Raw genomic sequence first — 12,167 nt, 5'->3', positions numbered from 1 at the left:
CAGTAACTCATTCTATGCAGGTATAACTAGGTTACAGGCCTCAGTGAGTTCAGAGGGTGGCGTTTCTGGCCCTCTGATGGCAAAAAGGAGACACTCACACATGCCCTGGTGGAAGGGCCAGGGGTCCGAGCCAGTCTTAACCAACTAGAAGCAGCTGACTCCAAGTTCGTAGACAATAACTCAGGCAAATGTGTGATCATGTAGGCTGGTGCCACTTGGAGGTCATGCCAGTCTTAACCTCGATTAGCGAAGGTGGGTAAAATGGATTTAACCCACGGCTTCACTATCAACAAACTGATTTTCCAGTTTACACAGGCAAGCAGAAAACCCAGAGTATCCAGCACCGAACTGAAATTAAACAAAGTCAGGGGACGTATACGACCCACCTTCAGGACTTACCCTGGGCTTCAGTCATCAAGGCAGGTTTGTACTGGCTAAAGACTAGACAAAATAGACCGATGGGACAGAATGAAGAGCCCAGAAATAGGCCCACTGGTCTTTGGCAAAGGAGCGAAGGCGATGGTGCAACACAGAAAGGAGTTTGTTCAAAAACAGGTGCGAGAAGGGACTTCCTGGGTGGTGCAGTGGTTAAGAATCCCCCTTGCCAACGCAGGGGACATGGGTTCCATCCCTGGTCCAGGGAGATTCCTCAAGCCCCAAGGCAGCTAGGCCTGTGCCCTCCAACTACTGAGCCCAAGCCCTAGAGCCAGGCTCCACAACAAGAGGAGCCCCCACAAAGAGAAGCCCCCACACCACAATGAAGAGTAGCCCCTGCTCACCGCAACTAGAGAAGGCCCGCACGCAGCAATGAAGACCCAGCGCAGCCAAAAATAAATAAATATTAAAACAGGTGCCGGAACAACAGGACCTCTACATGGAGAAAAACGATCCTAGATACAGCCCTTACAGTTCTCACAAAAATATGAACTCCAAATGGATTGTACACCAAAATGTAAGACGCAAAACTACTACAAGATAAGAGAGGAGAAAATCTAGGTGACTTTGGGGTTGGTATTGACTTTCCAGCGTAAGACGCTGATACAACAATCCATGAAAGAAAAATCGATCTGCTGGACTGATCATTAAAAATATCTCTGTGAAGGGAACTGCTAAGGGAGCGAAAAGACAAGCGGCAGACTGAGATAAAATATTTGCAAAACACATATCCGACACAGGACTTGAATCCAAAATATATAAGGATTTTTTTTAAATTGAAGTATAGTTGATTTATGATGTGCCAATCTCCGTCAGTGTCGGCAAAGTGACTCAGTTATACACATATATGTTCTATTTTATATTCTTTTCTGTTATGATTTTTCACAAGATATTGAATTTAGTTTCCTGTGCTACACAGTAGGACCGTGTTTATCCACTGCATACGTAAGAGTTTGCAACTACCAACCCCAAACTCCCAGTCCGCTTCTGCCCCTCTCCCGCCGCCTTGTCTGCAAATCTCTTCTCAATGTCTATTGGCCAGTTTCTATTTCCTAGATAAGCTCATTCGTGCCGTGTTTTAGATTCCACATACATGTGATATCATATGGCATTTGCCTTTCTCTGTCTGAGTGACTTCTCTTAGTATGATAATCTCTGGTTGCATTCGTGTTGCTGCAAATGCCATTATTTTGCTCTTTTGGGGGGCTTTCCTGGTGGCTCAGATGGTAAAGAATCTGCCTGCAATGCAGGAGACCCAGGTTCGATCCCTGGGTTGGGAAGATCTCCTGGAGAAGGGAATGGCAACCCACTCCAGTATTCTTGCCTGGAGAATTCTACAGACAGAAGAGCCTGGCAAGACGCATGCAGTCCATGGGGTCACAAAGAGTCGGACGTGACTGAGTCACTAACACACACACACACATGGCTAAGTAATATTCCATTGTATATATGTACCACATCTTTATCCATTCATCTGTCAATGGACATTCAGGTTTCCATGTTTGGGGTATTGTGAACAGTGCTGCTATGAGCATAGGGGTACATATATCTTTTTGAATTCTAGTTTTGTACAGGTATATTCCCAGAAGTGGGATTGCTGGGTCATAGGCTTAAAACTCAACATTCAAAAAACTAAGATCATGGCATCTGGTCCCATCACTTCATGGCAAATAGATGGGGAAAAAATGGAAACAGTGACAGACTTTATTTCCTTGGACTCCAAAATCAGTGTGGACAGTGACTGCCGCCATGAAATTAAAAGACACTTGCTCCTTGGAAGAAAAGCTATGACAAACCTAGACAGCATATTAAATTGCAGAGACGTTACTTTGCCAACAAAGGTCTATTTAGTCAAACCTATGGTTTTTCCAGTAATCATGTAGGAATGTGAGAGCTGGACCATAAAGAGGGCTGAGCGCCAATGCTCTCACACTGAGGTGTTGGAGAAGACTCTCAGACTGTAAGGAGATCAAAGCCATCAATTCAAAAGGAAACCAACCCTGAATATTCATTGGAAGGACTGATGCTAAAGCCGAAGCTCTAATTCTTTGGCCACATGATGCAAAGAGTCAATTCATGGAAAAGACTCTGATGCTGGGAAAGACTGAGGGCAGGAGGAGAAAGGGGGCAACAGAGGATGCATTGGTTGGATGGCATCACCAACTCAATGGACATGAGTCTGAGCAGGCTCCAGGAGATGGTGAAGGACAGGGAGACCTGGCGTGCTACAGTCCATGGGGTCGCAAAGAGTCAGAGACGACTGAGAGACTGAACACCAACAAATGGCAATTCCATTTTTCGTTTTCTGAGGAACTTCCGTGTTGTTTTCCACAGTGGCTGCACCGACTTACATTCCCACCAACGTGTAGAAGGGTTCCTTTTTCTCCACACCCTCTCCAGCATTTATTGTCTGTAGACTTTTTAATGACAGCCATTCTGACCAGTATGAAGTGATACCTCATTGTGGTTTTGATTCACATTTCTCTAATAATTAGTCATGTTGAACATCTTTTCATGTGCCTACTGGCAATCTAATGTCTTTTTTGGAGAAAAATCTATTAAGGTCTTCTGCCATTTTTTGATTGGGTTATTTATTTCTGTTGTTGGTGAGTTGTAAAAGTTGTTTGTATACAAAATACACAAGAAGCTTTTCAATCTCAACAATAAAAAAAATAAGCCAATGTATTCATTTACTCTTTGGCCACACTGTGCAGCATTTGGGATCTTAATTCCCAAACCAAGGATAGAACCAGCACCCCCTGTATCAGAACTTACACCTGGACCACCAGGGAAGTCCCCATTTAAGCTGATTTTTTAAAGGAAGTTTCTGCAGGCCGCCTGTTATGAAACTACAGAGCAATCATAATGTTCTTGGTGCATTAAGACTCCAGCAGAAACTGGGGGGACCCTACTGGATGACGGGTGAGCATCCAGGCAATTCAGGACGACCAGCAGCAAGTTCCAACCGGCTGGTAGAGGGGGATCTAGTTCCCGCAGATTTGGAGAGAGGGGCGTGGCACTGCCTCCCCAAGATGCTCTATAATGGGGATGGCTCCCCCAAAGTAGAAGTAGGAGGCTGGGGGGAGGGCAGTCAAACACCCACAAAGTTCTGCTACCTATTCTCAAAGTCTGGTGTCATGTCCTGAGGAGGATTCAAAGATGAAGCAGAGATGAACCAGGCACGGGACTTCTCTTCAAGAAGCTTCACGACCTAAGTGTCCATTCACAGATGAGTGGATAAAGAAGAGGAATGGCATACTGCAGTGGAATACTATTCAGCCTAAAAAAGAATGAATCTTTGCCATTTGCAGCAGCGTGGATGGACTTAGGGTCATGCCAAGTGTAATAAATCAGACAAATGCTGTATGATATCACACATCAAATAGCATATGATTCCACTTATACCGTGTAATGCAAAACACACAACTAGTGAACACAGCAAAAAAGAAGCAGATTCCCAGATACAGAGAATAAACTAGTGGTTACCAGTGGGCACAGGGCGGGGAGGGGCAAAATGAGGTAGAAAATTCAGAGGTACAAACTTATGTATAAAATAAGCTACAGCCAACGTTTAATAATAATTATAAGTGAAGTATAACCTTTAAAATTCGTGAACCAAGCATTCCCTGGTGGTCCAATGCTTAGGAGTCCACCCTTTCACTGTCAAGGGTGTAGGTTCAATCCCTCTCCAGGGAACTAAGATCCCGCAAACTACAGCAGAGAGGCCAGTAACAAAAATAAATAATAAAACATTTTTAAATAAAATTGTGAATCACTATATTGTATACCTTTAACTTATATAATGTTATCAGATCAGTCGCTCAGTTATACATCAACTATAGTTCAGAACTTCCCAGGAGGTAAAGTGCTTAAGAGTCTGCTTGCTAATGCAAGGGACGCAGGTTTGATCCCTGGTTCTGGAAGATTCCACATGCCTTGGAGCAACTAAGCCCGTGCACCAAACTACTGAGCCCATGAGTTCTAGAGCCTGTGAGCTGCAACAAGGAGCCCGCTCGCCGCAACCACTGAAGTCCACGCGCTCTAGAGCCCAGCACAGCCAAAACCACACGAACAAATAATTTAAAATATTGTTCAACAAAAATTTCTTAAATGAGACTCAAGAGTTTCAGAAAGCCTCATTTTTAATGCTAAAAGCCGAATTTAAATTAATCCATGCTTGGTGCAGGAGTGCTAGCTGGATGAAGCAAAAAGGCCAGGACTTGAAATAGAATGTTTCGTTTCAGCTAATGTTTTGATTTACCCCTAGGTAAATCAAAGAAAAGCAGAGTCACACAAGGAAAAAAGAGAGAGAAGAAAAAACAAAAGCAAAGCCAGCACCGGCACGTTTGGTGTGGACCTGCCAGCAGAAGGCAGGTACGGGACTGTCCTCAGCAGCTTTAATTGTAAGGGCCGGAAACCAGAAACAGCCCCGAAGTCTTTTCAGTAGGAAAGTGGATAAGCCATGGTGTGTTTCTGTAACAGACGCCCTCGGGAATAAATACGAATAAACTACAAATGGAGAGGAATTTTACAAACTAGAAAAGCCAGACACACAGGTGAACACGACCTTAACCCCAGGTATATAATACTCTTGCCTGGAGAACCCCATGGACAGAGGAGCCTGGCGAGCTGTAGTCCATGGGGTCGCAAAGAGTCAGACACGACGGAAGTGACTAAGAACACACATACAAACTTCTTCAACAGCCCCAACTACACTATAGCTGTTTAGAAAAAGAAAAGAAAACTAAACTGTAATATTAGAAGCCAGAACAGTGAGTACTTTGGGGCTGAGGGAAGAGAAGGTGGTTGGAAACGGCCTCCTGGGGTGTGCCTGGTGGGAGTTAGGTGGGAATTTGCTTCAGGAAAGTTTTTGGACCCTCAGGTTTTATGTGCATTCCTGGATGTGTGTTATATTCACAATGAAAGAGTTTTACCAAAAGGCAAGAGGAGATTGAATCAGGTCCATGGAAATCTAAATTCCTTTTTTCCTAGATAGGATCCTTATCCTTATTTCACACTTTGCAGGAGACCCTGGTGTTTCTTAGAGAGTCTGTTAAGAACCTGAAGATAGCCCTAAGAAAAGCAAATTAGAACAACCATTGGTAGTGTGTTTGCCTGGTATCCATTATGAACCCGGGCTGTGATTCCAACTGGGCACTGGGAGGCAAGCAGGAGGGGCAACGCTGGGACCCGTGATCCCAGGCTTTCATCCTGAGGCGACAACTCAAAGAAAAGAGCTCCAAGTATATACAAAGGTATATACTGATGCCATTTATAAGAAGAAGATGCGTGAGAACCATCCAAGTGGGACCACAAGGGACTCTCCACAACCTGTGTCCTAAGTCCCCTCCCAGGCCATTTCACAGCTCCCCACCCCAAATCACTGTGCAATTCCCTCCCTCAGTCCTGAGTTTATGTCTGAAAAATCTTACAAAGGCTTAAGAATCAAATATCATTCCGTGAATCACCTTTATTGGGAAGGCTTGAATTACTTGAAATGGACACTTCATGACCACACACATCCCTGGCTCTGATGTATGCTGTCTTTGTCATTTAGCCGCCATTCATGTTGACTGTGGGGTCTTTCAATGACTTTTTAGCCATTTTAGGGTTTTCCCTCAAGCACCTCTTGGCAAGAAATCTGAGCAGTCTCTCGGAGCATCAGCAGTGGTTCTTCCAAACCAGAAACTTGTGCCAGAGCCAAAAGTGTCACAGACGAACGGCGAGTGCTCCAGACAGGGACATCTTAGCTTGATGGCCGGAGGCACCAGTGTGCCAGTGAAGAAGCTCTGCCGGGACTCGCGACTATCTGAGGACATCGTCTCCTCCTCCGCTTGGCAATCTCCTCTTACTGGAATACGATCTGGGACATAGGCTCCCAGGAAATAGCAGTAGGGGCCAAGTGAGTGATCTGATGCTACCTGTGTGCCAGGCACAGTGGGGGCGGGGGCAGGTTGGTTACCAGTCACCAGCTCTGTAAGGTCCGCGTGCTGTCCAAATTCTACACATGAGGACATGAGCGATGCTAGGAAGGTGGGGATTCTCATTACTTTCTTGCTCTGTGACCCTGGACAAGCCCCTTAAACTCTCTGGGCCATAGTGCCCTCCTCTGGGAAACACGAATAATAATTCATATCCCCTATCTCCCAACTCAGTGTGGAAAAGACTCTGAAGTCAGACAGACTTGGCCCAGAGCTTTGATCCTGCTCCATATGCTGTGTGACTTAGAGGATCGGAGGTCATTTCACCGCAGAACCCGGAAACCAGAAATAATCCAGTCCCTGCTACACTGCAGGAAATGAGGTCAGTGGCCTCCTGCAGGCCGGGTGTAAAGCGCTCAGTGAGTGAGGGGTTTCCTCCAGCCCCAGGCGCCTTTCCTGCACCTTGAGAGCTCGCCTCACATCAGCTCCTCCATGGGGGCTGCCTCCTCCGGTCCCCACCTCCCGGGTTGGAGCTTCGAGGTTGGGGGCAGGGAGTTGCGGGCATCGGGGAGGGCACTGCAGCTCCCCACGTCCGTCCCCTTCGAATCATCTGTAAAATGGGCAACAAAGCTACACGGATGCGGGTGCCCCCGGGGCGAGCTGCTTTCCGCACCTCCCGCATCGGAAGTGAAGGCTGGCGGGGCAGGGGGCCTCGGATGGCCCCTCTGCGATGGGAAAACAGTCACCATAACTGTCAAAGGACGTGCGGCCTGTCTGATTAAAAAAAAGCCAGGGTCTGCAGGCCGGAGCTGCGCGGCCGAGCCAGGGACACGGCCAGGGACGAGCGTGGAGGTGGGCAGGGAAGCAGGCGAGCCTGGGGCAAATAACCCAGGGCTGGAGTCTGGGCTGAGAGCAGACAGTCCTGGGGGGCCCACCCAGCCCTGTCGGTACCATTTCGTGTCTCCCAGCCGATCACAGGGCTGGGCTGGGCCAGTGCTGCACTCCCTGGGGCGTTAGGACATCGCAGGGGCTCCACGCCGGGCGAGTCTGACTGCAGCCTCCATCCACCCCACGGCCACCCTGGCTTTGTCCCCTGCGGCCCGGCCCCGTCTCCCCCGACGTCCCCGGGGGGCAACCCTTTCTGTCGCCTGCAACCTACGGTTTGCAGCAAATTCATCCGTGAGAGCCCAAGGCCGGCGACCCCGGGTTCGCAATGACCGCCAAAGACCAACACCTGCGCGCCCAGGATCACCGCGTGGGGAGTCGGTGGAGAGACGGGATTGGGCCGCAGCTTTTCTATTCCGAGAGCCGGGGCTCGGCGACCCCTGGCGGGCCTCGGCGGGCTGGGTGCAGTGCCAGGGACTCTCCGCCAGGTGGCGCCCGCACGGGCCCGCCGCGTCCAGGCTTCCCGGGGCAGCCGGTCCACAGGCTCCCTGGCTCCACGGCTGTGTCTGTGACGCGTTTCTCGCCCCCGCCCCTGCCTCTGGCCTGGGTACCAAGCCTTCTGCATGGCCCGGAGGCAGAGGACTGCTGCCTGAAACTGGAGTCCTGCCTCACTGTGATGGGAGAGGGTGAATTGGGATGACTTGACTCTTCATCTTTCAGTTTCCTATCTTTTTGCCTTTTCATACTGTTCATGGGGTTCTCAAGGCAAGAATACTGAAGTGGTCTGCCATTCCCTTCTCCAGGGGACCACATTTTGCCAGAACTCTCCACCATGACCCGTCCATCTTGGGTGGGCCTACACAGCATGGCTCATAGTTTCTTTGAGCTAGACAAGGCTGTGGTCCCTGTGATCAGATTGGTTAGTTTTCTGTGATTGTGGTTTTCATCCTGTCTGCCCTCTGATGGAGAAGGATAGAGGCTTGTGGAAGCTTCCTGATGGGTGAGACTGACTGAGGGGGAAACTGGGTCTTGTCCTGATGGGCAGGGCCATGCTCAGTAAATCTTTAATCCAATTTTCTGCTGATGGGTGGAGCTGTGTTCCCTCCCTAGAAAACTAAGATTGTGGCATCTGGTCCCATCACTTCATGATAAATAGATGGGCAAACAGTGTCAGACTTTATTTTTCTGGGCTCCAAAATCACTGCAGATGGTGACTGCAGCCATAAGATTAAAAGACACTTGCTCCTTGGAAGAAAAGTTATGACCAACTTAGGTAGCATATTAAAAAGCAGAGACATTACTTTGCTAACAAAGGTCTGTCTAGTCAAGGCTATGGTTTTTCCGGTAGTCATGTATGGATATGAGAGTTGGACTATAAAGAAAATTGAGCACCAAAAAATTGATGCTTTTGAAGTGTGGTGTTGGAAAAGGCTCTTGATAGTCCCTTGGACTGCAAGGGGATCCAACCAGTCCATCCTAAAGGAAATCAGTCCTGAATATTCATTGGAAGGACTGATGCTGAAGCTGAAACTCCAGTACTTAGGCCACCTGATATGAAGAACTGACTCATTGGAAAAGATTCTGATGCTGGGAAAGACTGAGGGCAGGAGGAGAAAGAGACAACAGAGGATGAGATGGTTGGATGGCATCACCAACTCGATGGACATGAGTTTGAGTAAACTCCGGGAGTTGGTGATGGATAGGGAAGCCTGGCATGCTGCAGTCCATGGGGTTTCAAAGAGTCAAACGCAATTGAACGACTGAACTGAACGACTCTTCACTGGGCTGTGTGACCTTGGACATGTCACTCACCCTCTCTTGGCCTGTTACTTTATCTTCACAGTACACAAAGCAGTTCATTCAAGACCTTTGGGTTCTGGCACTTGACCCCAGGTTGTAGACAGAACTGGCACCAGTTCAGGGTTGCAGTGTGGGGTCGGAGAAACTGGACTGTATGATCTGAGAGCTTGGGAGCCACTCTCTGCGGGATCAGGGTGACTGATAGGTAGACGGATAGATAGAGCGTCCCCACTGGTCCCTGGCTTTTTTGGCACAAAGGATGGGAGGATGCCTGGCTGGGCATGCCGCCAACACCAGGGCTCCCCTGACCAAGGGGCCTTGCCCACAGGATTCTCACCTTGAGAATCCCAGACTCCAGAGGGGCCAGCCTTACCCCCATCACCAGTGCTGTGGCACTGCCTGGCTCATCTGCAGTGTGACTTGTCACCAAATGGAGGTGCCACACCCCTGGTGTTTCTGTGGCAAGGACTCCTAGCCATCTCCCGGCATCCATTTCCCAGCCTCCCTTGGAGCTGAGTGTGGCCACATGCCCTAGTTCTGACCAGTGGGAAAGAAGCATTCCATTCTCCCTGGTTGGTCTGCAGACTCAGGGACAGGGAATACTAAGCATCTTCAACCATGAAGATAGGGAGGGTGCTGCACCCTAAGGATGACAGAGCAAAAAGATGGAAGGAGCCTGGGTCTCTAACTCTGCTGGTGGTGGGGGTCTCCTTATTGATGCTGCACAGCTAGTGCTTCAGCTATAAAGAGAAATACATGTTTAACTTGCTTAAAATCATTGTTCTTAACTTCTGCTCTAGCAACATCAGCAGTTTCCTTGTTCGGTCATTGAAATAAGACAATCATACGACTAGCTGCTATTTAACAAGTGCTTACTGCACCAGGTGTATTAACCAGCTTTCACTAGGTTATGCTGCGGTAACAAATTAGTCCAATTTCAGTGGTGTACAACAAACACAGGCTTCCTGATGGTGTTACATGTTGGCCCTGTGAGTTGTCTGCAGCCCTGCTCCACTCAAAGACATGCCTCCCTGAACAGTGATGCTGTTCCTAACTTCCAAGGGAGGAGGGAGAACACGTAGGTGTGATTTTCTTGGGTGAGGTTTCTTGCTCTGAGGTTCCTACTGTGACCTGTCTGCTGTGAGCCCTCCAGAGGGAACAAAGGGGGAAAAGATCTTTGCTGGGACCCTCCAGCTGGGACCCTCCTTTGCTGGGCACACGTCATGGCTGAGGGCATGGGTGCCAAATAGGTGCCCAAGGTCACATTTCTGGCCAGCAGGAAATCTTGCTAGGAGATCACTCAACTCCCAAGGTCCCATCTCTTTCCCCTAGCCCGGCAGTCAGGACCTAGCACCCTCCTCCAGGCTTCAGAGAGAATCTACATTTCTAGCCCCTACTCACTTGGACCTCCTGACCAGTTTCCCACTTCCAGTCCTTGGCTGATTGGACCAGGGAGAGACACCTGATCCAAGCTGAGCCAATCCAAATATTCAAGAAATTGAAAAAGGACACAGAAGATGAGACAGAATATTGGAACTAAGTTAATAGCAGTAGAAATAGTAACAGTGAAAATAACGGCAGCTAAGGTGTATCAGGCGCTTCTGGGTAGGATCTGTGAGCGCTTGACAAGTATGAAATCCTGGTAACTGGCGGTAGTCAGATGAAGTGATCTGAGTCTCAAAGAGGGGAAAGGACTGCCCTGAGGTTATCTGGGCACGCATACCTCTGTCTCTCCTGGGATTAACTTCTTGAACAGGGCATTCTAGGATCTTCAAAACCTGGTACCAGATCCCCTCCTACCCCATCCCCCACTCTTCCCCCAGCTTTCTCCAAATGACTCACAATTCCTTTCCTTCCCGCCTCCACACCTCTGCCCTTGCAGTGACTTCTGCCTGATCTCCAAGTCCCTGCTTAAACACCTCCTCTTCCAGAAAGCCTTCATCATCCCTCTCCTCCACTGCAGATGCCCTGGGCCCCCAGTGCTGGACACAACCCAGAGACCACAAGCGGTACTCCCTTTGTGTGTCCACCTTCCCTGCAGATCGGCCTCCTTAAGGGCGGGGCCCCCTTCGGGTGGGCACCGGGTGCTGAGCCCTCTTGTGCCTGTCCCACTTCATTCTCTTGGAGTGGGGGATTATGTTTATATCACAACACCATTTTACAGAGAGTGAAAAGGAAGGCTCGGGAATACAGAGTGGCCTCCCCTGGGTCACACAGCCTGTTAAGTGGCTGAGCCACAGTTCCAGCCTCAGTCTCAGATGCCTAGGTCTGGGCCCTGATCTAAATCACTTCCTTCTCTTCCTTCCTTCACTCCTGTCTCTGAAAAAGGAGGCGGGGAGGGTCCCAGGGCAGGGGTGAAGCAAGGGAACTGGGAGGGGTCTGGGTGGGCGGAGGCCAAAGCAGCTGGCTTCAAAGACAGAACCATAGGGCCTGGGAGGTGGGGATTGCTGCTTCCAGACACTTTTCCCCATGGCTTTCTGGGGCTTCATCTCCTTCTGCAGGTGGTAAGTTTCCCCGCCTGCTCCTGGGTCAGCCCCAGCTCCATATCACGCAACTCCTCTCCCGTGTTCTCAGAGAAACAATTCAGGTTCCATACCGACAGTCTGTAAAGTCCTTCCCCAGGTACACAGGGATCCAGCCTCTCCTCTGTTTTCAGACCTCCAAGGGCTCACAGTGCCAGGGGGTTGAGCCCCAGATGTTGAGTCTCCTGTTTGAAGTGCTCTGTAATCTGGCCCTGACCCCCTTTCATGCCATCCTCTGCTCCCCTCTAGCACGTGACTCCCACCCATGCCTCCAGATTGCCTGCCTGCTCCCCTGGAATGTCTCCCCGCTCTGCAGCCGGAAAAATACTCTGACCCTGAAATCCAGCAGGGGGACTCCTCCTCCATGAAGTCTTCCCTGCTGCCTGCCCCAGACATGGGGTCAAGCTGCTGCTTCCTCAACTTTTGGTGGCTGGTCTTTTTACCACCCCCACACGAAGCATCTGGATGAGGCCCAGGGCTGATGCCTCTCTGGTCCCCAACAGCCAGCCCAGAGGAGGTGGCTAAGGAGACACAATCGCCAGCCTCAGCTTCACGTTTTATTGGTGTAAGAACCAGCTAAAGGCCAGAAAAACTCTAGCGTGGG

The sequence above is a fragment of the Bos mutus genome, chromosome 2, assembly GCF_027580195.1.
Source record: "Bos mutus isolate GX-2022 chromosome 2, NWIPB_WYAK_1.1, whole genome shotgun sequence".
Classification (NCBI taxonomy): Eukaryota; Metazoa; Chordata; class Mammalia; order Artiodactyla; family Bovidae; genus Bos; species Bos mutus.
This window is presented reverse-complemented; position numbering follows the sequence as displayed.